General features: G+C 41.9%; 1 protein-coding gene across 3 annotated transcripts in view; it reads right to left on the bottom strand.

Annotated features, from left to right (window-relative positions):
• Positions 1 to 24,920, bottom strand: part of LINGO1 (leucine rich repeat and Ig domain containing 1) — a 513,120-nt gene that overhangs the window by 419,879 nt on the left and 68,321 nt on the right. Inside the window, exon 2 of one of the 3 annotated variants that reach the window (XM_089671358.1) lies at positions 16,569 to 16,679. The exons of the other annotated variants lie outside the window; for them this stretch is intronic. The gene's annotated coding sequence lies outside the window, so the exon portion shown is untranslated. The remainder of the gene's footprint in view (positions 1 to 16,568; positions 16,680 to 24,920) is intronic. 3 annotated transcript variants of the gene reach the window in all.

The raw sequence follows: 24,920 nt of genomic DNA, 5'->3' as shown, positions 1-24,920 counted from the left end.
CGCCCTCTTGTGATGTCATCAATTGGAGCATTCTGGTGGGGAGTCCTCTTCAAAATCCATAAAATCATATCAGACCCAAAGGTCCTGGTATGGACTGGGTGGGGGCATGCTGTTTTTAAAACATTTTTTAGTGCCAGCTCCTCTTTTGTTTACATCTCTGCTTTTGTCAGTGGGGAGTCTCCGCTGTCATGGTTGTTAAGGATGGCAGCACCGGCTCCTTAACAAAACAGCTACTCAATGGTTGTTAAGGACGCTGGCAATACCACAAGTTTTCACTACTAAAATACCACATCACTATAGCAAATGTGGTATTTTAGTAGCGTTTTTCAGTGAATTCTAAAAAAATTATGAACTATTGTAGTGCTATTTTTAAAGTGGGAGATTACGTTTCATGAATTGAGCCCACTATAGTTTATATAGTAAACACTATATTTACATACATTAACCAAATACAGCTGCTCAGAATAGACTATTTTGTGCTAGAATATTCCGTTAAAGCTCAACTCCAGGGAAAGTAAAATTCATCTCATGCAGTGGAGTTCCCTCTGGTCTAGGGATGGCAAAAACTGTTTTACTTACCCGATTTTCCATTTCAACAGCAGCTGATGCTCTTCTCTACTTCCCTATGGGCCAACAGTGGACCTTTCCTTGGTATCCTCACATTCAATGCAGGGCTATGGGCTGTACTTTGAGCTTGGTGGGGCTGCCCCCAGAAAAAAAGTGGCAAAAGCTGTTTTACTTACCCGATTCTCCATGCCAGCAGCAGCTGATGCTCTCTTCTACTCTTTTATGCTCCAATGGTGGATCGTTCCTCGGTATCCTTTCATTCAATGCAGGGCTATGGGCTCTACTTTGAGCCTGGTGATTTCAGTGGGTATCCAAATGCTAGAGCATAGGGAAGAAGAGGCTTCAGGGACTGGTCCTACAATGCAGAGGACCCTGCTAGAGTGGAGGATCAGGTATTTAAAACTGCTTTTCTAGCTCCTGTAGCCCTAAATAAGCATTTAACTCTTGTATTAAAGGGGCAGCCCTGCTGCAAGGGAGCATTTTTACTTTCCCTGGAGTTCAGTGATAAAGAAAGTTCCATCTGCATACGCCATATACTGTGTAACCAGGCAACACATGTTTTATTTCCCTTTCTGTATCTCATGATGTATCTATCGTTCTTTTTTTTCCTTCACCAGCTTCTCTTCCAATCAGATGATCAGTCTCCAAGGAACCCAGTCTCCCCTTTCCTCCTCCTCCACTCCCCTTACCAATGCTGGTAGAACAGATGTTTCTGAACCCTTGGGGGTTCCTTCCAGCTGCCACACCATTAACCCCCACCACGATGAAGACTAGCTCGGCAGAACCTCAGGCACACATTGTTATCTTGGGTACACATAAATCAAAGTACCAGTTCATTTTATTGTACTATATTATAGTTATCATATGCACTTTCAGCAGAACATGGAGATACCACCATGTGTGCTAGATAGTGAATATGTTTACTGTCTATAAAAAGAAAAAACGAACATGTCTTACATCCTATTTTCTAAGCAAAGCATGCAATGTGTCGATGTTAGATTGTATGCTGTGGGTAATACCCTGCTTTGTGAATTCTGACACGGAGTGTGCACGGTGCAGAGACTAGGCCCATGGGGTTATCCTGTGCCTGCAGAGTGGAAAAGAACTTTCCCACGGGTGTTTGGGCAGACTGGAGTACACAGTGTTAATGCTCTGTCATTAGCTTTAATTAGCTGTGTTTACAACAATACCACAGTACAGACCCTAGTGTTTATTCAACAATGCAGCTGGGAACCTCAAAGCTAGTACTAGTGGAGGAAGGAATAATGTCTGGAGCGAAGGTACAAGAGGTATACTAAATTATAAGTCTGCAAAGATCAAAAAGTAAAAAAAAAAAAAAAAAAGATGTCAGTCTGGCACATTTATCAGAAAGACTTTATACTTCTAAAACAATAATCAGTAGGACTTAAAACACCTGGCAAAAGTACCTCTTTGACTGACAGCTTAGGTAGGTTCACAACTATGCGGTTTCCATGTGGCCATGTTTGTGTGGGACAGCAGCATATTTATGTGAATGGGCTGTTGTACCTGCAAGAAAAGCAGAGAAAAAGGTCCCGGCTCCTTTTCTAAAATCACAGCCACACGGAAATTGCATGGTGCTATGCATTTCCACGCACAAGAAAATGTGCAGTAGTTTTCAATGTATGGGGGTGTTTTTAAGAATGAATGGCACCCCTGTGCGTCTGCTAAGCAGCAGCACGTTTTTGCAGTGGGTGCAGGAACGCATAGATGCATAGATGTGAACCTAGCCTAATAAGGCATCCTTTAGGGTCAGTCTACGTTCAACAAAAATGAAACCCCTGAGTTTGCACCCTATTATTTATTACAGGTATTTATATACAACAGGCAATTTACACATATATATTGTGAACATTCACATCAGTTCTTGCTGTTAAAGGACTTTCAATCTAGGGTCTCTACCTCACATACATACATACTAAGGCCAACTTAGACAGAAGCCAACTAACCCTCCAATATGTCTTTGGATTGTGGGAGAAAATCAGAGCTCCCAGAGGAATCCAATGCAAACACAGGGAGAATATGCACATTCCATGCAAGTAGTGTCATGGTTGGGAATCTAACCAACGACCCTAGTGCTGCAAGGAAGAAGTGCTAACCATTAAACCACTGTGACATGGCTAGCGGGATCTTCACTCAGTACCCAAATCATTTTGCTTTTCTCAGACTTGACAATAAGTAGCACTGATGCTACTGCAAGGTTTGCAGGGGCCAAAAGACATTTGGCTTGTTCTGACTGTTTTTAGCCAGCTTGCGTAACAATTTCAAGTCTATGAGGTGAGAAATAAGGGGAAATTTATCAAAACTGGATCAGGCAGAATCTGGGCTGTGCATGACAACCAATAAGCTCCTATCTTTCATTTTCAAAGCTTGACTGAACAAGCTAAAGACAGAAGCTGATTGTTGCCATGCACAGTAGCTCCAGATTCTGGCTGCTCCAGTTTTGATAGATTTCTACTAGACACTTGCCATCTTTTCATTCTAGGGAGAAAGCTGACTGGACTGCTGTAAACCTATTCCTTCCAAGATAGGCAGCCCCACCATTGTTTTTCTTCGTAACTTTCCTGATCTCCATTCCATAACAATCCATCTGTATTTATGGGTGTGCTGGGTGACAGAAATGTTAGAGGGCAGTTGGACTGTGACTACATTTCATCAGACTCCCCAGCAGCCTTTCTCAACCAGGATTCTGTGGAACCCCAGGGTTCCTCCATATGTTGCCAGGGGTTCTCTGAGCAATGAATAGTTTCTGCCTTTCAGATATGAAACCACTGATATCAATGTTTTTTAGTTATCTGTAAGGGGGAACCTTCCTATTGACCACAAGCTCTGAGGAAAAGGGTTCAGCTCACGAAACGCGTCGGCTTATCCGCATCATTAGACACAGATGTATTGTGACTGTCTTTGTGGACCACTTATACTGCTTTTATTCATGTTGGTTTGTGAGTATATATCCTCTTTTTATTCAAAAAACACGTGTTCTACCATGGTAATGCACGATGAGAGTGCGCCCTTGTCTGTTCTTTTCCACTAGTGGTCAGATTTCCAGATCTTAGAAGGGCAGCACCTCTTCGGTTGGCATTTTGGAATCTCCTTGGTTGTATGAAGACTGGAGCGCTGGTTTCCTTGGTTTATCTATTGACCACCAATGTAAAAAGCATACTTTTCACTGACTACCAGGCTAATGTACTGTGAGCTATAGATACAGTATATCATTTCCAGGAGTTCCCTGAAACATCAAATGTATTTCAACAATTCCTCCATCTTAAAAATGTTTTGAAATTATAATCTACCCTTGCCCTAACACTCTGATGGAAAGGGAGACAGAGGATTCTTGACATACCCTAAACATGTAATGGTTTGACAGATGAAACACTTTAAAAAGAATATCCCTCCTAAACTATTATATCTCTTCCAAACTATACCAATCACTCTTCCATCTGTTTTTTTCTGTTCCCTACATTCACTGAATACCAGTTTTATTTTGCAAAAGTAATTCTCCAAACTTAGGCTTAGGACCTTATGTAACCCAAAAAACATTGGGCGATGCTGGCTTACCGGACTTTGAATTGTATCATGCCACTGCACTTCACGCACATATTACTGATTGGTTTCTCTGCCTAAATCTTAAGGCTTCAACCTTACTAGAACAGGACATGGATTTATGTGCCTTACCATGGTTCTGTTCTTTTCTCTTGTTCCAAAGCCTCTCCCTGCTTACCTTAGCATCCTTACCTGTATGGTACTCACTCATTATCATATTAACTCAGTTCACTTATGCCTCCATTCAACAATCCAGACCGTCATGGAGGCCATCAATCCTCTGGTATCATTTCTCCTAGACACAGGTAATGCATATTGCTCACCCCTCTACAGGTTTGCCCTCTTTCCTTCCATCTTTTACTTCTATCTTGTTTGATTGGCTCACGCAACACCAATTGATTATTTTTTTTAAAAAAACACCACTCTTCTGGTCTGATTCAGCATGCTGTTTCTGATTATGAAAGACTGTGCTCTCTCAGAGCAGCCAAGACATATATCTCCCACCTAGACACATGCTTTCCACAATTTACAAAGTACTTCAGCAGAAGCATGCCAATCAACCTCTCTCTGTCATGGAAGTGTGGACCAGAGAATTGGGACATGAGGTTACACCCAAAGAATGGCAAAAATATTTAATTTCGTGCTATGTAGATGAAAAAATAAAATAAAATACTTACCAGATGGTACAAAGAGCTTGTCACTTTGCACAGTATTTTCCCTAAGTTTCTGGTGTTTGTTAGAGATACAGCGATTCACGAGGTACCATATTTGGTGGAAATGTAGAAATATCCTTCATTTCTGGCATATGTTCTTTACTATATACAACAAACTCTATGGTGAGTCATTGGGATTGATTTACTAAAATTGGAGATTGCAATGTCTGGTGCAGCTCTGCACAGAAACCAATCAACTTGGTGATTGTGGTGTCAAAGCCTAACTGAACAAGCTGAAGTTAGAAACTGATTGTCTACCATGCACAGCTGCACCAGATTTTGCACTCTCCAATTTTAGTAAATCAACCCCATTATCTCGTTTCCTTGAAAATGCTTTACTAAACATTTTTCTCAGTTCACTTGCCGCCTAGCCACTGTATAAAAACAGTGGCAGGGCGGCACGGCTTGGCAAAAGCACGTTTTAATACGTGCTGTTTCAAAACAGGTAGGGGGCGTGTGCGAGGCGCGCCGCCGCCCTACCTTCACCGCCGATCTCAGCCGTGGGTGTCAGTCGCCGGGTCACAGCCGGTTATTATCAGCTGTGGCCCAGTGATTTGCGGCAATCAGAGACAGAGAGCAGGGCTGCAGTAGCTCTGCTTTCTGTCACTTCCCTGACAGTTCCTGACACGTAGACCAGGAGAAATGAGTTTCTCTGTCCCGATCTGCGTGTCTCCCTGCAGTACACACCCCCTCCCCGCCCCCTAGTAAAACACTCCCCTCACACAGTTAACCCTTTCAGTGCAAAAAAAAAGTTAATCCCTTCCTCCCCAGTGCCATTAGTACAGTATCAGTGTTTTTTTTTGCACTGATCACTGTATTGGTGTCCCAGGGGATGTCAGTGACCCCAAGTCAGCTCCCCCCCAGTGTCAGAATGTCCGCCGCAGTCCCGCAGTCCTGCCATAAGTCGCTGATCGCCGCCATAAGTCACTGATCACCGCCATAAGTTGCTGATCGCCACCATTATTAGTATTAAAAATAATTAAAAATCCCAGTATCTTTACCGTCATTTGTAAACGCTATAACTTTCACGTAAACCAATTAATTTACACGTATTGTGTTTTTTTTTAGCAAAGACATGTCACAGAATGCATTTTGGCTGAAATTTATGACGAAATTTGATTTTTACATGTTTTTTTACTGGACATGTTTTATAGCAAAAAGTCCAAAATATTGTTTTTTTTTCTCAAAATTGTCAGCCTTTTTTTTAAACGCAAAAAATAAAAAAAGCACAGGTGATCAAATACCACCGAAAGAAAGCTCTATTTGTGTGAAAAAAAGGACATAAATTTCATTTATGTACCGTATTGCATGACCGCGCATTTGTCCGTTAAACTAGCGCAGCGCGTATAGCAAAAAAATTGCGTAAATTGCAGCATCTATACCATAGTTTGTAGACGCTATAACGTTCACAAAAAGCAATCAATATACACTTATTGGGATTTTTTTTACCAAAAACATGTAGCAGAATACATTTTGGCCTAAATTTATAACTAATTTTGAGTTTACTATATATTTTGTATAGCTGAAAGTAAAAAATATCGTTTTTCTTCCAAATTTTTGGTCTTTTTTTGTTTATTGCGTGAAAAATAAAAAGCGCACAGGTGATCAAATACCACCAAAAGAAAGCTCTATTTGTGTGAAAAAAAGGACGTAAATTTTGTTTGGGTGCAGCATTGCATGACCGCACAATTATCAGTTGAATTAGTGCAGCACCGAGTAGCAAAAAGAGGCCTGGTCATTAAGGGGGGTAAATCCTCAGGAGGGCAAGTGGTTAAGTCATCAAAAAACACAACTTCTATGACATTTTATTTTAGCAGGTTGACAGTTGGTACCATCTCTCAAAAAAGAAAATACCCCTAAGACACCCTCACTGATAACTTGGATATATTTAGTGAACAATATAATGAGAATGGAGGTGCTCTAGCTTATGATTCAGTTACTGAGATAAATTTCTCTCCCAATGTACAATGTGGATTTTGCATTTTTTCTCAGATGCTCTGAAAAGTAGATTCTAAATGTACAACAATCCCCATAAGCAACTGAGCCCATCATTATGGTTGAGCAGAGGTTTTATGAGCTATAGAATATCTTCTCTAAGGTCAAGTTCTAAGGTTTTACTGTATTTTGACCCTTCATTCTGAGATCCCCAGACCAGACTACTTTTCTTCTAAATTAGAGTGCTGGAGAGAAGAAAAGTGAGAAAGTTCTCCTTCTAGAAAGGGTAAATATTTCTTATGTCTTTTCACAACTGGTGGTTTTACTCTGTTTGTTTGGCTCCGGGAGAAGGTCCGCTTTACAGTGGTTTATAGGTTTACAGTGATGTTGATGCATAACTGCACAAGTAAAGCTAAATCCTTTCTTGCACTGCCAGTTGAACAGAGAAGCTGGAAGAATTTTTTAATTATTTTTTTTAAGCTAATTTAACCAGTAACACGTGATAAGCATAATCATTTCCTATACCATAATGATTTGATATTATCTAGCACAACTGTATGGGCAATTTGCAAACATCAGATGTTTTCAGCAGAAAGGACTGGTATGGTTTTGGCACAATCTTTTCTACAATGCCAGATTTATACTATCTGCTCTTGAAGGCCAACTGTCTTGCTCTGCGCCCTTTAGCTCCAGTAACTGGTTAGACTTAGCATCACACAAGATCAGATGTCACAGCTGCACAAGGCACCCCAAGGTAAAGCTGAACTCTGGAGAAATGTCAAAACTACCCTTACAGTGGGGCTCCCCCAGCATCTCAAGGGTCAAATGCTCATTTTTATGTAGGGTATCATTAAAAAGCATTTTTACTTACTCTATCCTTCACTTTCCAGGCAGCAGCCAGATTGTGGGTGGGCACTCGGTGTCCTCACTCACAAAACTGATACTGTCAGAGTGCGACTAATAGACAGAGCACAGAAGAGAAGCATCTTTGGGGTTCTGGTCGCACAGAGAGGAGGAAACCTGCTGGGGTGAGGAATAAAAATAAAAATGTGTTTTAATGGCAAAAACAAGCACTTAATCCTTGAAGTAGTTGTGGATTTTCCCTGGAGTGCAGCTTTAAGGAAGGAGAAGCTGAAAGAGACAGTGGAGGACATTTATCAATTCTTTCACACAGCAATGCTAAACAGGAGCAGTGAGACAGACTGTTTTACTACAGATTTACTACAAGGTTACAGCTTGAGTCATAAATTCCTCCCCTGCCACAGTGACAGAATGAGACCAGACACTGACCACTTCTTAATTATGCATCTGCTTGGAGTGAAAATCAGCATCATCTTCATGGATAAATCTGTCTGAGACCTTTGGAAACTGTTGCAGTTGGCATCACAAGATTACAGATGCAGGGGTTGCAAACACTGTAATCCTGTTGCTCAGACCTGTATGGAGAGGAAGCATTATTGCACCTAATGCTTTGCTTGATAAACGTCCCTAACAATAAAACAGAGGACTAGAAGAGGGGGCAAACTGTTGCCCAATTCCACTAGCAGATCATATTTAGGTATACCTGCGCATACACAATGCTAGGTTGTGCAAGGGCAGCAACAATGAGGACCCATTCAGATGGTGCAGGCAAAGTGGCAGTCTGGAATCTGTTATCACACAAGGGAATTTGTTACTGACTGCCAGCAAAATGATGTGTGGGTGGTTGTGTGCCTCCCTTGGTAGCCCTGCCACCCTAGCCCATGGCTTTTGTTGTCTATGTCTGGTTTTCTATGAATGTTTATTCAAACAAAATATTGTTCACAGGACTATGTCTAGGTCTAGTCTAATAGCACCCAAAGTGTCTCCTCCTACAGCCATTTTGGCTACAATCTAATGGTCACATGACTATCACAGGCATGCCAGGAAAGGCTTTTTGATAGTAGTTTCTCTTTTGATTAGATGATGCCAACATTCATCTCCCACCTTGCTCCATTGGCTGAACACTTAAACCCAAAGCAAGTGCTTCTGTTTTGGGACCCAACAGTCTGAATAGATTGCTCAATGTTAGATCTTCTTAAAAGCATTGGCCAAGGATGCCTGCTGTGGTCATGAGATGAGATGAAAATCATTGTTGTGCTATGCCTGTATCACCTCATGTCTATATGTACCAGACATTAGTATAAATAGTATACACAACACACCAATGTGACTGCAAAAGAGAGATATACTGCTATTATTAATGGGAGCAGGTTGTGCTTCCTTGGCCCTCCATCACTTTTATCTAATTTCAAAGAGTGATTAATTCCAATCTCCCTGTGTCACTGTTCCTTATCACATTCAATTCTCTTTTCTGTGACTATAGTTAGATACTACCAGGGATGGTAAAAAAATCTTGACTAGACATATTACTTTCGATAACAGCTGATGATCAACTTAAGAAAAAGACATCTGCTTACTCTCATAGCATGCTGTTTGTTTTGTGTAGCATAGAGAATGAAATGCTCTTTTTTATGACATCAGAATAATGCTTGAAGTCTAAATCCACCTAAGAGGCCACCAGAAAACTGACAGTTGTATTAAAGTTCAACTCTAGCTGAAACTTTGTTTTTTTATTTGAGTTGAGTGGGGATGAGCTATAACTTCTTTTGGGTTTTTATTGCTTTCACTAAGAAAACTACTTTTTGGTTCAAATCTGTGCTTTTCTTATGAAATGACCCTGATGGGCTGAATGGAGTAACTTAGTCACTGTCTACAAGATTTCCAGTGCTAAGATTTCCCACTGTAGTTCACTGATTAGACTCATCTTTCCAATGAATCAAGGGTGTCAGGGGTGAATAAACCTTCCTGAAATTCTCTCTTCTTCTTAGAAAACTGGGTGGCCAACTGAGCGTATATTATGCCAGATAATCAACAATACTGGTACTTGAAGACATCTTTACTATCTCAGTCTCTAGAGGTGCCTACTCTCCAACATGGTTTATAGCCGCCTCCCAGATTTTCTCAATCTACCTTTAAGTTTAATCTTTTCATTAAGCCAGCTCTTTCAATTTATGACACCACCTTCTTTACTGGCTTACAATTTTTGACACTTATCTGGTACTTTTGAACTTTGTATGTTGTGTACACTTTCTGTAAGCCTCCTTTTTGTATGAAGTTTACCCGGTATTGAGACACTTTCGCTGTTTTCTCATATATTGTTTTATTGGATGCTTTATTTGTATACATAAAGTATTTGAAAAAAAAAAACCTGCCTGAAGTATGAATTTTCCTGGGAGAATTACTGTTTAGGGAAGAACTTCAATCCAAAAATACATTTCTATAGCTACTAATGGCAATGTCTTTGATATCTTTAAAGATGAACTCCAGAAATGATCTTTATTGCATACTTACATTGGTCTGTCTTACAATGTAAATATGCATATCTCCTTCCTGAAGGGCTGCTGGGGAAGTTGGAAATCACTGTAGTAATTACTACTACAGTGATAGTTGTGATCTTCTGGTTCCTACTGGGTTTCTGTGTGAGCAGCTTTACCTTTCAAACTCTCCCCAGGGGGTCACTGGCTTGGCACTGCTTTTTTTCAATGAATAAAAGCCATTTTGTTATTGGACTAGGTGGAGATTGTGGTGTCACTGCCCACCTCTTCAACATTTCCATTTAGAGAATGCTTTGTATAAATTGAAAAAATACAAGGCGCTCTATGAATGGTGGCAGTGCAGACAGAGCATTCCGTGTGGTCAGTGTGCAGAGGGAAAGTCACTTGCACAGAACCCCAGCTATCATTGTAGTAATGGTGACTCCTATAGTGATTGTCAGCTTTCACAGTGGCCCCTCAGGTATGTGATATGCATACATTGTGCCAAGCAGGACCAATGTAAGTATACAATAAAGATCATTGCTGGAGTTTCCAGAGCTCACACTCTAATGCTTCTAAAAGCAAACTAACTGGTCTCCTAAATTTGACATCTAGAATAAATTTTTTCCATTTCCCACACTACTTTAAGATTATTGGCTGGAGTCACACTGGGGTTTATTTACTAAAGCTGGAGAGTCCAAAATCAGACTCCCTTCTGCATAGAAACCAATCAGCTTCCAGGTTTCATTGCCAAAGCTTCATTGAACAAGCTGAGGTTAGAAGCTGATTGGTTTCTATGCAGAAGGGAGTCTGATTTTGGACTCTCCAGCTTTAGTAAATAAACCCCACTATGTCTATGTTGAACCCTCTGATTATATACATGTAGGCAAGTGCAGTCTACTTTCTCCACTGAAAATGATGCTCATCGACAGCGACATTGCAGAGGGGGAGAATGTCAAGAGGAACAATGTTCCTCTGTGACTTCCTGGTTCACTGGAAAAGCTATCCAGTTGGATGCTGCCACCCCATGTAAATCTGGGAACCATCTTGGGTCAGATAGAGTGTATTTAAGAACCTGGCTCCCAGATTTGGTGCACATTTTTCATGTGGGTAGTGTAGGGAAAGGTCACCCATCTGTCAGGGAAAATGAATAGTGGTAGGGAAAGGATCCAGATGAGTAGGGATGGGACAAGGACATGCCATCCTTCTTGCAATCCTCCCTTTTGGGTAAAGACATGCCAGGCTGAGAGAGATGCTGTCAGCATGCTCAAGACCCGCTGTATTCTACATTACAAAGATATACTGTTAGTGTTCTCGGAAGGGTGCCTTCCTACCGGGTTGTTTGTAAACTGATTTTTTCGTTAACACAAGTTCTGTTTCTGCAACTGGACTCCCAACAGACAGCTATGATATCTGAGCAGAATAACATTTTTCCATCAACAGCTCCTTAATTTTTTTTTTTTCAAACCATTGCCATTTATCATAACTCTTTCAGTCATTGTTTTTACCTCAATAGTAATTTTTTTTTTTACAGGAAGGGTTGTTGTGTTTCTGAAACTGTATTGAAGGCAATTGTACTTGTACTTGTAGCTCCACTGAAAATAAACTAGGCCTACCTTATCTGCTAAGAGGCTGCCAGGCCCATATGCCAGTTCCAGAGCACACTAACAAAAATGCAGGCTCAGTCTAGGAGTGTCTTTTTGAAGCAGTACTTAAACACAGGCGCGTATAGGGATGAGGGTACAGGATACTGCAAAAACATGCAGGTAAAAGAAGACAAATTCTCCGGAAAAGTTATGCAATAACAGTCTGAAGTATTGCTGGAGGTAGAGGGGACAGACAGCTAGTCTGAGATTCTGTAAGCACAGTCACAGTACTTGTAGTAACCTCTGGCATCTAACCCTTAAAGCACAAGCATACCTGGACCTCTAGGTAAAAGGTTCCTCTCACAATGTCCTCTTCAGTGATAGGAGTCCTTCTCAATCCCAGGTTCCTATGGTAGTCTCCTCAAGCAACTGTCTTTAAATCCAGATTCCTCCAGGCTCTCAGCCAAGCACATGCTGGGGCCTAACAGCAACAACACTTCAGTAACACTGGATGCTTCCCAGGGGCAGAGGCCCCAGGTGAAGAGAGAGCTCTGAATGCAACCTCCCCAGCCACACCTTCTGGGCCTACCTCCAAGGGATTGGCTGAGGTCAGATAAGTATTCGTAACCCAGTGGCGAAACCCTCCTAATCTATTTCTAGAAGGTTTTTCCAGAGAAAGGCAGGAGCAATCAACCACCAGGCTTATGGAGAACTGACCAGACGTGGAAAAAAAGTTGCTGTTCAACTCAATACAGCAGAGCCAAATACTAAATGTAGCTAGCTTAGGGCAGGGTTGCTACATACTCCAAGAAACATGAAAACTGTCATTATAACCGTTCTTCATAAAATGGCAGTTGCCTGGCTTTCTCTAGTTTCAACTCTTTGAGTCACTGTCCTGGAACATGAATGTAGCAAGTTAGATGGAAGTGATGTCAGAACCAGCAGTCTGCATACTTGTTTTGGATTAGTGGTTCAAAATAATCAGAAACTATTGAATTAGCATGACAACAAGGTGACTAGCATTTTCAGAAAGAAATGTCATCAATGGCAGACAACAACATTCTTGCAGTAGAGAGTTTTCCTTAATTACAAACAGTGCTTAGCAGAGTTCTTTGCTATTGGCCTGCGGAGGTACTAGTGACATTTGAGAAATAAATGTCCAGCATATAAGTTTCACTGCTTAGTCTCATTATTGCCTTACATGTACAAAAACAGAGATGGACACTTTGGTAAACGATGGCATTTTACTTTTAACAACTGGACATGCATTATGTGAGAGACAAGCAAATTGCTGAATCGAACAGACACATGCCATTTAATAATGGTACCCCTGGAATTTATAAAGGAATAACTTCCCGTGGTGTTTGTAGAGTGTAAAAGCTGAAATATAACAGGTATTCCACGTACCCCATTGACTTTTATGTTCTCTGAAAAGAAATGCCCTTGGGATCTCATCCAAACAAATGTTTCATCGACTTTGAAACTGCAGTGTTCAGAAACACCCAAGTTAACATCAGCTAGAGGTCTAGTCCTGCAGATCTGCACAAGTACTTCTATATAAACAGACAGAACAATGAATTATGCCAGGAGCATAGCACATCGCATTGGGCGCAATGACATCATAGCATATGCTCAACAGGAGAATGCACACATTGTTTTAGCAAGTGTTTCCCCATCTTTAGTCAGCTGTATACCGCAATCATGATGTTTTCCATAACAAAGTGCCACATGTAATCAAGCTGCTTATAGTCTGGAGTGGAGTCTAGTGAGGCTGCCAAATGAACGTCTGCACAGCCTCTCTTCTCTACCTCTCAGGATCTTTGTAGCTGAAGGGCCTTGGAAGCTCACAGCGGGGGACACCTCTGGTTTAAATCAATACACACCCTCTAGTGGCTGCAATCCATCAATAGAGCACATATTCTAATAGAAAATATTCTCATTTCTGTGACAGTTAGCAGGCAGAAGGGAGAGCATTGGTATTCTAGATAAAAAATGTGCACTCCTATGGGCACCATTCAGTCAACATCCCACACTTTGTAAAACACTGATCTAAAGCACAATAAACCTCCCAATAATTCCCATTAGAAGAGAGTCAACAAAGAGTATAACATGAAAATGTGTGGATGTTCCCAGAATTCTTCAGTGGTGGGTAACAGGGGATTCACCCTAAGACTCTATAGCCTCAAAGTAGACCTGTAGGTCGGCACTATCAAGCAGCTTACTCTGGGGGCACTCGTGCGTGCTCTGTGTGTCTATAAGACACAAAGAGCATTGCTCAGCCCTGCCCGCTCCTCACTGGCTGTGCCTGACAGCAGTGAAAGCTGTTGTGTTTCAGCCAATGAGGAGAGATCTGGGGCTCCCATGCACAACGCTGGATCGAGATCAGGCTCAGGTAAGTATTAGGAAGGCTGTGTGGGGAGCAGCACACAGAAGGTTTTTACCTTCGTGCATAGAATGCATAAAAAACCTTCAACCTTTACAACCACTTTCAAAAAAAAATTGTATACTTACCTTTTTTCCAATTGTCTTTGGCCAGGTTCAATGAGGTCACAGGTCATCTTCACCCTCATCTTCAGAGCACAGTTACATGGTATCACATTCTGTAGCATTCTCCTAAGAGCCCAATTGAGGGTACAGAGAAGGGCTTCATACCCTGGGCTCACAGGAAGTAGCTACACCACATCACAGGGTTGATGAGTTTGTGGGGGACAGTGCTTGCTGATGCTAGGAACTGAATTTTAAATCTTCGCCAAAGCTGGGGTTGAGCTTTAAAGCAAACATTAGTCTATATACAAGCTTAGAAAACATTTGAAACCAGTATTGTAGTCCATGGTCTCCGTGCCTCGTCTGGAATTTAAAAAGAGGGGTTTGGTTCTATTGATACATAAAAGGATGGTGTCCACTGAGAAATTAGGAAATATTATATGTGTTGTGAAAAAAGAGAACATCTCCACATATTTTTCTACATATAATGGTCTTCCCTATGTGTTTCTTCCCACAACCTGAGCACAATTTCAACAAGAGCATTATTTGGAATTTAAGGGTGATCACCAAATCCTTATGCGTTTATTTTTACAATCTGAGCAGTTTCAACCAGGACATTATTTGGAATTATATGGTCTTCCCCATAACCCTCTGTATTTCAGTACAATTAGAATATAAGCTGGTAGGTTAATTGGCTTCTGTAAAGACTGACCATAAAGTGTGTATTTATAACTATATAAGAGGCAGCAGACTAAGCATCTTCTACAGCAGAGACCTGCTTGAGTGATTCTGTGCTCTAAATAAAGCACAGTGGACCAGATCAGGTTTATTTAGACAAACTGAATAGGTTTTCTATAAATGTATCCCTTATTAATTCCCTAAATTCATAAAGGACTAAAGTTTTTTATGTTACCTAATGGTTGTACATACCTTAGTTACACGATACCGTTTTAGTTTCTTAAATTGTGAGGGCTACTAATGTACAAATGTTCTGATCTCCTAAACAAGACACACAAAATAATTAGAAGACTGTCTCGGGTGCCTCCTCCTTGTGACGGGCATATGAAGCACAGAACCAGTGACGAAGCTAAGCACAGGCACCCCTGGGATACCAAATATGCGGTGAATGATGTAACAGTTGCATATTTCATCATTATTGGTATAACACCGTATATGGTGTTAACGGCAGTGATATCATAGGGAGCCGTTGGGAGAGACCTCCCTTGGGTTCTTTCTGCTGAAACTATTCCTCTGCCGGGAGTCCTCTGTCTTCTCAGCAAAAAACAGAGGAAGAGGAAATTCACTGTGGGACATATTTAAACAATGCTGGATACTTTGTTAACTTTAGAACATTAAAATAATTTTTTAACAGTCTTCTTTTTCTAAAGGGGTGTAAAGGGCATCTTTTGGGATGTACCAGGAGGGGGGTATAAATCCAATACTATAATGGCATCCTCTGCTGAGAAATTGTCATTGCCAAAAGAGTCACTGCCCATCAGCAATGAGGAATGGTAACTTAGAAGGAGTAAGTTTTTTTTAGACTCCTCTCATAGAATCCCTCCAATGCTAAATGGCATCTTGGGGATACTAACCTGATTTGGTGGTTAGATATTTTAGAAAAAAAAATTTTATCCAACAATTTTCTTCTTGCTAAGATACTGTTTTGTGCATTTTTTAGGTGCAACTATAAGGTGTAATATATGAGATTTTATTTTCAAGTCTTCTCCTTTTTCTTGGGGTGTTTGTGTAGCTCTGACATGAAGAGCGATGACTACTGTTGAAAAAAGATGAAGGCATACTCTGGGGGTGCTATGTGACATCTGTTTACAGTGCTTGAAGCATAAAATCTTAGCTACATCAATGTTTACCTGCCCCTTTTTTAACCAGGTGCATATTCAGTCATCAGCTTGGTATGTGCAACACTGATCTTTCTGCAGAGGCCCAAGGACACTCAAGGTCTTCTAAAATCCTAGCAATGCCTATGACATGAATGTAGGGTCCTACTTGGTCAATACAAAAAGTAAAAACAAAACTCTTGAAGATTTAGCACTCTTCTAGTACATTTTGCATTTAACTAACAGAAGGGATGACCTGGGACAAATCTGTAGAGTGCATTCAGGGGCAGATCCAAGGTTACAGAGACTGCATGGCGAATGACTGTTTTTTTTGATAGCCTACAACCTGCTTAAACCTTTTGCTCCAAATAGGCAAAACCACAATTGTATTTTAATAAATAGGTCCATTCATGGAGAGTGGGTATAAAAAAACAACAAGTATTCAATTTCTGAAGTGGTTACCAGTTTTTCAGCACAGGATTGGAGCCTTCCTGTAAGAATTGGGAAGAATCCTTGACTGCTGTAGTGTATAATGAAGTATTTTGCATTTACCTCTTTCATGCTGTTGTAGAGGTTTCCATTTGTAACCTGCGCATGCATTGGCCTGTTCTGAGGGATGCCAGAATTAGTTGTTGCCACCATCAATGCCTAAGGGGCTTTTACCTATAAGAAGGTTTGTGAAGAACAGTGAGCAGGGTACACGTAGGTAATTTATTTTGTTACTTCTTATTCACCTGAACTTATCCATTAAAACAAACCTATTACATTGTGGTAGTTCTATCGTTCTCATACTATTTGCAGATACAATGATGAAGCATTTTCCCTTAAAAAAAATATGGTTTCACAGTAAAACATTTCCTAAGCACACTGCCTACAGAAAAGTAAAAAAAATGTTAAGAATAATATCCAAGAACTTTGAAAAAGTGAAGATCCTGGAAATGATAAATATACCTTCAGAGGAATAAGTGAACATATTTCAGGGTTTGTAAGACTGAATAAAAATGCACATTCCTTTTGACAGTGCAATACAATCCTAAAAATCTTTGTGAGTCACAGAAACACATCTGCTTAAATGTAGGCTGAACACCAGGGTCAACCAAGATAAATATGAAATTTTGGGGAGTACACTATGTCCTTCAGATGAATGTGACAAGGAAAATAATCTGCCACTGTTCTTCCACAGAATATGTAAGGATATTGTTAATAACCTGTCAGTCAGCAACTGACACTGAGTAGGTCATAAAACAGAAAAATACAATGGGGTTCATTTATGAAAACTGGAGCAAGTGAAGATGGTGAACATAAGATTTCATCTCTTATTTTATCATGGAAGAATAGGAAATGAACACTTAAATCTGAATTGTAGCATGCACCACGGGTACCCATAGCAATGCGGTAAAAGGGCAACAATCCTTTGCTCCCCGGATAGCCCTTAAGCCTACTAGCTGTCTCCTATCAGTGGGAACTAATAATCTGACAAATCAGAAAACCCATTCCAATTGCTACAGCTCCACTTCTGATAATAACTATTGATCCTGCCAGAAAATGCATTGTTGCTCCCAGCGATCTTACTATAAAGCAGAAAAAAACCTTATCTCTATTGAGTAAATTACTATTCACAACAATCCATCAAGTAATGGAGATAAACAAAGGCAGACATGTTTAAAGTCCAGCTTGTGTGACAACCACTGCTGCTCCTATTAATATAGTGGGGAAAAAGCATAGACATGAATGCAAAATGTTGACAGAAAATCAAATAAAAACAGTGAAAAAATTGTAAAAACTAACAGTGACGTCAGTGGAAATGATGTAATCAAACCTCGACGCTGTCAGGAATGGACTGGCCAGCAATGGTGGGACTCACCTGCCTTATGGGCTGCAGTACCAGGGCTGGCCAGCGGGTGCTCCCAGCAATCAGAGACTCAACCTTGCAGCCAGCCAAACACCTGAAACTGCTTATGCTGGTGTATTTAAGGGATGGCCAGACCTGCAGACTCTGCCTTGGTGTGTGTTTTTCCTGGGCCCTGCATCTTGTTCCTGCATTCCTGTTCCTGTTCCTGTCTTGTTGCTGACCCTGTTTGATCCTGACCTCTCCTGTTCTGATCCCTGGCTTGTGACCCCGACCATTCTCTGCCTGACCCCCTGTACCTACCTGCCTGTTAGTTGCTGTACCCGGCTCGTGACTTGACTACTCTCTGCCTGCTCCTCCTGTTCCTACCTGCCCGTTTGTTATTGACTCGGCCTGCCTGATGACGCTTGCATTGTATGTACTGTTATCTGTGGGTGGTTTGGTTTGGTTTGTTTGCACTGTGTTATGTTTTAGTTTTGCACTGCGTTTATGTATTGTTAGTGTTAATAAATCGTATTGTTTATAACATATCTGAAGCCTGCGTTTCCCTGCGTCAGTCACATACCTCTGGTCATACCCCGGGAGCCCTGACAGACGCATTTCAATGTATTGGTCATCTTGAAGATAAGGGACGCTATGGGATCTTTCTTCCTATCCTTTTTATGACTGGATGTATTCAGTGTGCTACATATTGTCTGGAGTAAAGCAACGGTGGTGATTACACAGGGGAATGCCAGTCACATCAGCCTCTCCACCAGGTGGTGCTGTTCTGCAAGGTGCTGCTGGCTCACTCTGCTGTGGTCTCAGCCAGGAGTAACACCAAGCCTGGGGCTTTCCTGCTGGCTTCTCCCCAATCATCATGCAAGAAGCTGAGGAAGACCCAGGTGGGGGCTCTCCAGAGAGACTGAGGCCTACACCGCATGATCAAGCGGTCATGGATCCTGGGCTTGGCCCTATGCAGGGCAAGTCCTTATCAGCTTTCCAGGACAGAGTGGTGAATAAACTTCACTGTATAACTAAGGAGGAGCAGAAGCTTGCTGTCCTGAAGGCGGAATTCAGGAAAAACAAAAGTTTGCACACAAAGACCTGGAGCAGTAAGAGGCAAGACTCCAAGCTGAAGTCTCTGGAGGAGGCACTGAAGAAGCAGGAGAAGAAGTTCCTCTCTGAAAGGAAGCAGAGGTGCATTCAGAGAAAAGTATGAGAATGAGGAAAGGTTCCAGCACATTAAGAAAGGTGCCTGTGCCAGTACCAGCCAGAGGGCGGATACCAGAGCAACAGCAACAGTATGGATAGGGGGTAAGGAAGCAGTTTAACATGCTGGTTCCAGTACTACCCCTGTCCCAAGATCTGTTGCATCTCAGACAGTATCTGCCCGTCTCCCTCCCCAGCAGCCTAGGTCATCTCAGGAGGAGGTTGAGGAAAATGGCAGATTGCTGCAAGCCATTGAGGAAATGAAATCTTCTTTAAGTTGCAAGAAGTTCCAATTTTCGACCGATTCATCCAATGAAGATGAGGAGGAGCATGTCCTCCCTCAGCCAGTAAGGGAGAAAGTTGTGGAAAAATTATCACTTTTTAAGTCTGATGAAGATGGCAGCAGTGCTATAGTGTCTGCTGATGGAGCACATGCTGGAACTCTTACAGATCAGAAAAATGCTGGTGAGGAAGTGCCTATGGAGAATCTCTCTCAGTGTGTGGAGGACTTTCCTGTGATTGCTGCTACAGAGAAAGAGATTGCATCTGCTAACAGATACTTGCAATTGGCAAGAAAAGCAGGAGGAGATGGTGGGAATCCAGATAAAGAGATTCCTGCTAGCTGTGAGAACAAGGAGTAGGAGTCCCATTTGGACACTAAATCTGCAGAGCAGGAGTGCTGCATGGACACTAAGACTGCAGAGCAGGAGTGCTGTATGGACACTAAGACGGCAGGTGTTTTTTCTGAACAGAGGACTTTATCTGATAATGGGACTGCTGGTAATTGTGGTACTTCTGGGCATATGGTGAGCGGGATTGCTGTACTAGATGAGAGAAGGGAGAAGGGAGGATAAGGTGGCGGGTAATTTATCAGTAAATGTGCCTAAATCTGGGAATTCTGTGTCATCTGTCCCAGGTAGGAGCTATGCTAAGGCTGTGTCAGGACAAAGTCATGCTGCTGCTGGAATGGAGCCAGTTGTAGGTCTGTCAGCTAACGCACCTTCCTCCTTTAAACGCAGGAATGTGGTACAGCTCAGGTTGGAAGGAGGAGGTATTCCACCTATCAGGAGGGCGGTTGGGGACAGGATCCTTGCCATGGGATTTAAGGCTGAGGATATTTATTCTATAATCAGTCAGGTTTCCATGAATACAATTTGTCATTTGTGTGGCCAGAATCACTTGACCTGTTTTGGGAACGATATAAGCACATGTATAGGGGCCAGCCGGACTGGAAGGTGCCTGCCCCCAAGGTAATATCACGGCAACTCTTGATTAAAAATGTGACTATCCTGACTAGGAATGAGTCTATACCCCCAGAGGATTTATGGGTCTAGTTGAGGAGGTTTGGTGAAACACTGTGTCCCTTAAAAAAGATTGTGGATGATAGAGGAATATGGACAAGTAGGAGGTTGGTGGTGATGAGAGTATGTGGGAATGTGGTCCAGCATGTGTCCTCTTCTGTCTTTATTGGTACCCTGGACAACCTAAGCTATGTCATAAATGTGGAGCCAAAGGACAATTCTCCTCTTCCTGTCCAGAGTAAAAGTGCTCTTTGTGTCAGGAACTGGGCATCTGGCAAGAGACCGTAAGATCATTAGGTGTAACTTGTGTGATAAGATTGGTCACCCTTATAGCCAATGCCCCAAGGCTATGCACAATAAGCCAGAGTTGGTGGAGGAATTCTTTCGCCTGGATAGGGAAGAGTCTGAGTTGGCTGAGGTTGTACCAGGGGACCCTAATGTCTCTGTGTAATCAGAATCTGTGTCTGTGAGTCCGTCTGAGGTATCAGTGCCCCCCTAGTCTGTGGTTCCCCAGTCAGTGTCGGAAAGTGTGGTTGTCAAGTCTGTGTCTAAACCTGTTGTTTCTCCTAGAGTGTTGAGGGGTGATGGACCAGCGTGTATGGTTGCACCGATTCCCCTTCCTCAGCATGGCAGAAGTGCAGCTGGAGGTCAGCAGACACCGATGGGTGAAGTGGGTGATGGAATAGATGATGGTGGTGGGTGGGTGGGGGGTGGTAAGGGGAATGGCATGAAGGTGGCTGGTGTGGAAGGCAAAGTAAATGATGTGGTGAGAGGGGTAAATGGGGGAATTTTGGCTGAGGATGTCGTGGAAGTAGGGGTTCTGCCTGTCAAGTGAGGATACAGAATGGCTGGAGGCTTGAAGAAAAATGGTAAGGAGAGGTGGAGAAGGAGGAAGGATGTCAGTGTTCCAGAACCAGTGAGGGTGGAAGTGTCAAATGCTTTTGAGGTGTTCTCTGAGGTGGAGGGAGAGCGTTCTTCTGGTGAGGAATCTGTGATTTTGTGGAGGAGCAATCACAAGGAATATTGAAGCTTGTAAGATCTCCCAATACGGAGGGGGGAAAGCAGGCTAAGAAATGTGTACCTCAATCATCCTGATGACGGTCCCCACTCCTTTGAAGGTAGCAACCATTAGCGCCCTGGTGGGAGCTTACAAAACGAAGGATCATTGGACTTTTCAAAGCCATAGGAAGAAATAAACAGCTTGACAAGTATGTCACCTACCAGTGTCTGCAGATGAAGCTTTATAGGCTTGTTTAGAATAATGGAAATCCGGGGATGATCTCGGGAGGTTAAACTCTTGCTCAGGAAGTGACAATATGATAGGCATGCCTCTTTGGTTCTGGAAAGGGATTGTGGGAAATATCATTCACCCGACCAGAATTGCAAACAAGGTAGAGCAGTTAATGCAAACTAAAGAATCCCTGTCTCTTGAAGAGTGCTACTGTATACTATAATCCTCTGAATATCCCTGTCTGTGGTGACAGTGTGTGTTGTAGACGCTTATGTTAAAATCATAGTGTTATTGCTAGGATTTGTGAGTGTCCTCCTTCTCTGTAAAAAAACGGTGGTGGCAGTGTGAAGGGTTAAATGCATAATTAACCTGACCCAATAACAATCACTATCAGGCTGCTGAAACACAGATTGTGGTGCCACAAGCTGGAAAATCTTTGGCAGGGTGCAACTGAGAGTGGCATTGTTACGCAAGTGACAGCATGGTGCGAGATTGGCTGGTCCTTTGTCACCAGTTGGTGAGAAGGGCAAGGGTCGGGCACCGCATTCCGTCACAGAAGGCTTTGAGCTACTGGAAGCCTTCCTAGAGCCCCAACAGGAATTTAACGTTTTAGGCATCAAATTTGTTCCCTGCGATTACGGCCTTGCAAATTGGGTAAGCAGGCTACAAGATACCGATGCCAAGGTTGCCAGCTGGAAGGATTGGAAACTCTCTTACACGGACTTGACCTGATTAAAACTGAACTGATGCCGGTATTCTGTATGTCAGCTTTGTCTGTGTTTTGCCATTGTCTTTTTATGCGAAGATCTACAGCTGCTTCTACCAGCTGCTATGGTGGAACAGACTGAACCTAGTTAAGAGATCCAGGTGGATGGGTGGCCTAGGTATGGTCAACCCAGTGGTTTTCTTTTCTCTGACGTTTTTTTAAACATCATTTTGGTAGTATGCTGGCAGATGAACTGCCTGGGTGGGTTGGTATTTTTCAGTCCTGGTTGAGGTCTTTTCTGCGAAGCTGGGAAAATTATGGGCCAGTAAAAATCCTGAGGGTCTGACATGGTAAGCTCCCGGCTTATGTTGCTACGTGCCTGAAAATGCTTCAGCAGTGGCAAGTGATGGCAGAGGAAATTTAAATCTCTTCCTAGGAAGGCACTGGTGGGAAGGGTTGTTGAATCTGACTATACCAAGCCACTGTCCTTGAGATATTGCCCAGGCACTGTTATGAGGGAGGGCCTGCTTTTGATGGATCTGGAGAGAATCTCTTTAAAGTTTCGGAATTTGGCCTGGTGATCTTCCATGGCAGACTCTTTGTGAAGGGCAACCTGAATCATCGCTCTGCGGAGAACTGTTTTTGTCCAACAGTGGAGAGTGGTGGGGTGGAGGAGATGATGGACCAATTCTTGCTTCAGTGCCCCTGCCCCTTCAATATAGAAGTCTATAAGCGGGTGGGTGGGGCTCTGGGTATCCCTTTCCTTTCCCGCTTGAGTTACGTGGAGTGGTCTTACGGAGACTTTCAAAGTAGCTGGGATTTTGATTTTAAGACACTTTTTCTAGTTAGCTTAGTAGTCCATTACTACACATGGAATGCAGGTTTCCATTCTGAAAATGTCTTTCTTGTTGAGGTGGTGGTGCATAACATTCTGGGTGAGGTTGGGAAGATTCAGGGTCTTGAGAAGGACAGATGGCGTTCGGGGGCATGGACAAAGGCATGGAGGAATGTCAGGTCCCTGTAGCTGCTGTCTGTCAGTCTCAGGGTGTGTGTTTTTTCTTTCTGTCCTTTCACATCCCCTAGTTTTTTTATAAGATCAGATTTTTGGAAAAAGGCTGCATTTCTTAGCTTGAGGGTGTGTTTAGGTGAAGGTTAGGGTTGTGTTTTGCATAATTTAGTAGTTTTCAGATAATAAAATTATGTTTCTTTGTATATAGCTCTATTTATGTTATTTTTTTTTTGGGGGGGGGCCGTTTTCTTTTCTGTTATTTGCTGATGTAAGCTTGTTTGTTTTTATTTATTTATGTATATTTTCTTTTTTAGTTTATTTTTTTGTATATATATATTGTTTTAATAACAAGCTGTATGTTTGCAAGGTTTTAAATAAACATTTACACAGGGGAATGCCCCACAAGTGCTGTTGACTATACTAGAAATACTGTAGATGGCCACCTACATAGGGTGAGTGTCAGTCCATGTGGGGCTCCTACCGCACTGTCAAGTGGAGCACTTTATTACAAGTATCAGAGCATTAGCACTTTTTTCAGTCTTTGAGACTATTTTCTTGATCTTTTTGGACTTATAAGTTAACACTATTTGTGTTGCATATTATTTATTTTTTGTGGAATGCATATAATATATGCGGTTTTGTTTTTGTTTATTTAAAGGATGTGTGTTATTTGCAGGATTACAAGGTGAATTTAAAGGAAAAACAAAATGAATGTGCAACCACTACGTCTAAGGACTGGTAAATTGCAATAAATTATTTTTTTTTGTTTGTTTGCTTTTGGCTTTGATATGCTTAAATGGCAGAGTTTTTGCAACACTCAATGGCACTGTTAATTTTTGTATGCTGAGGATAGTTGAATTTAACCAACTTCCCTCTAAAATCTGTAGCCAAACTTTGGGGCTGGCACAGCATTTACACCAGCTCTGACTGTGCAGGGATGATGATATCTGTGTTGAGATGGACTTTACTCACTATGAACCATCTTAGCACAGACACATCCCTTTTCTCCATCCTTCAATATTTTCTGCCCTTCCTGGATGATGCAGAGGTAAATCATGGGAGTATGGCGTACGTTCTTATCAACAGTGGAGTTTCATTTAAAATGGAACTAAACCCTCTTATCCTTTACAGGCAAGGAAGCTGCTGTCTTAGCCTCTGTTTAATCTGCAGTTGTCATGGTGCTGCACATGTGATCAGTCATGACACCAGCCATTTGATGGCTTGACAGCTCAGTTGATAACACAAGCACTTTGGAAAATTATCATTCACAGCATGCCTTGACTGTTTTGGGAGTTTAATTCCATTTTAACCTATGGGCAGGGCAGGTTAAGTCTATTTCATTGCTACAGTTTTATGTAAATCTGCAGCTATTCTTCAAACTTTGATATATGTATTCATCCCTGCACAGAAGCTGAATTGTCAAATCAGTCAGCCAGCTGAAATAACTGTACTAACTGCTACAGTCATCGGAGACTAGATATGAATTACACAAAGCAAAACGTGCAGAATCTCTGTGTATTCTATTGACATCAAACATGTCCACCTTGTTCTGAAGCAGGCATTTTCTAGTACCTTACGATGAATGCCAGATAAGGATATTGTACATAGTTACATTGG

This window comes from Staurois parvus, unplaced genomic scaffold (assembly GCF_062004578.1).
Source record: "Staurois parvus isolate SC_StPar_1 unplaced genomic scaffold, SC_StPar_1.0 ptg000105l, whole genome shotgun sequence".
Taxonomy (NCBI): domain Eukaryota; kingdom Metazoa; phylum Chordata; class Amphibia; order Anura; family Ranidae; genus Staurois; species Staurois parvus.
Note: the sequence above shows the minus strand (reverse complement) of the source record. Positions and strands in the feature narration are given on the sequence as shown.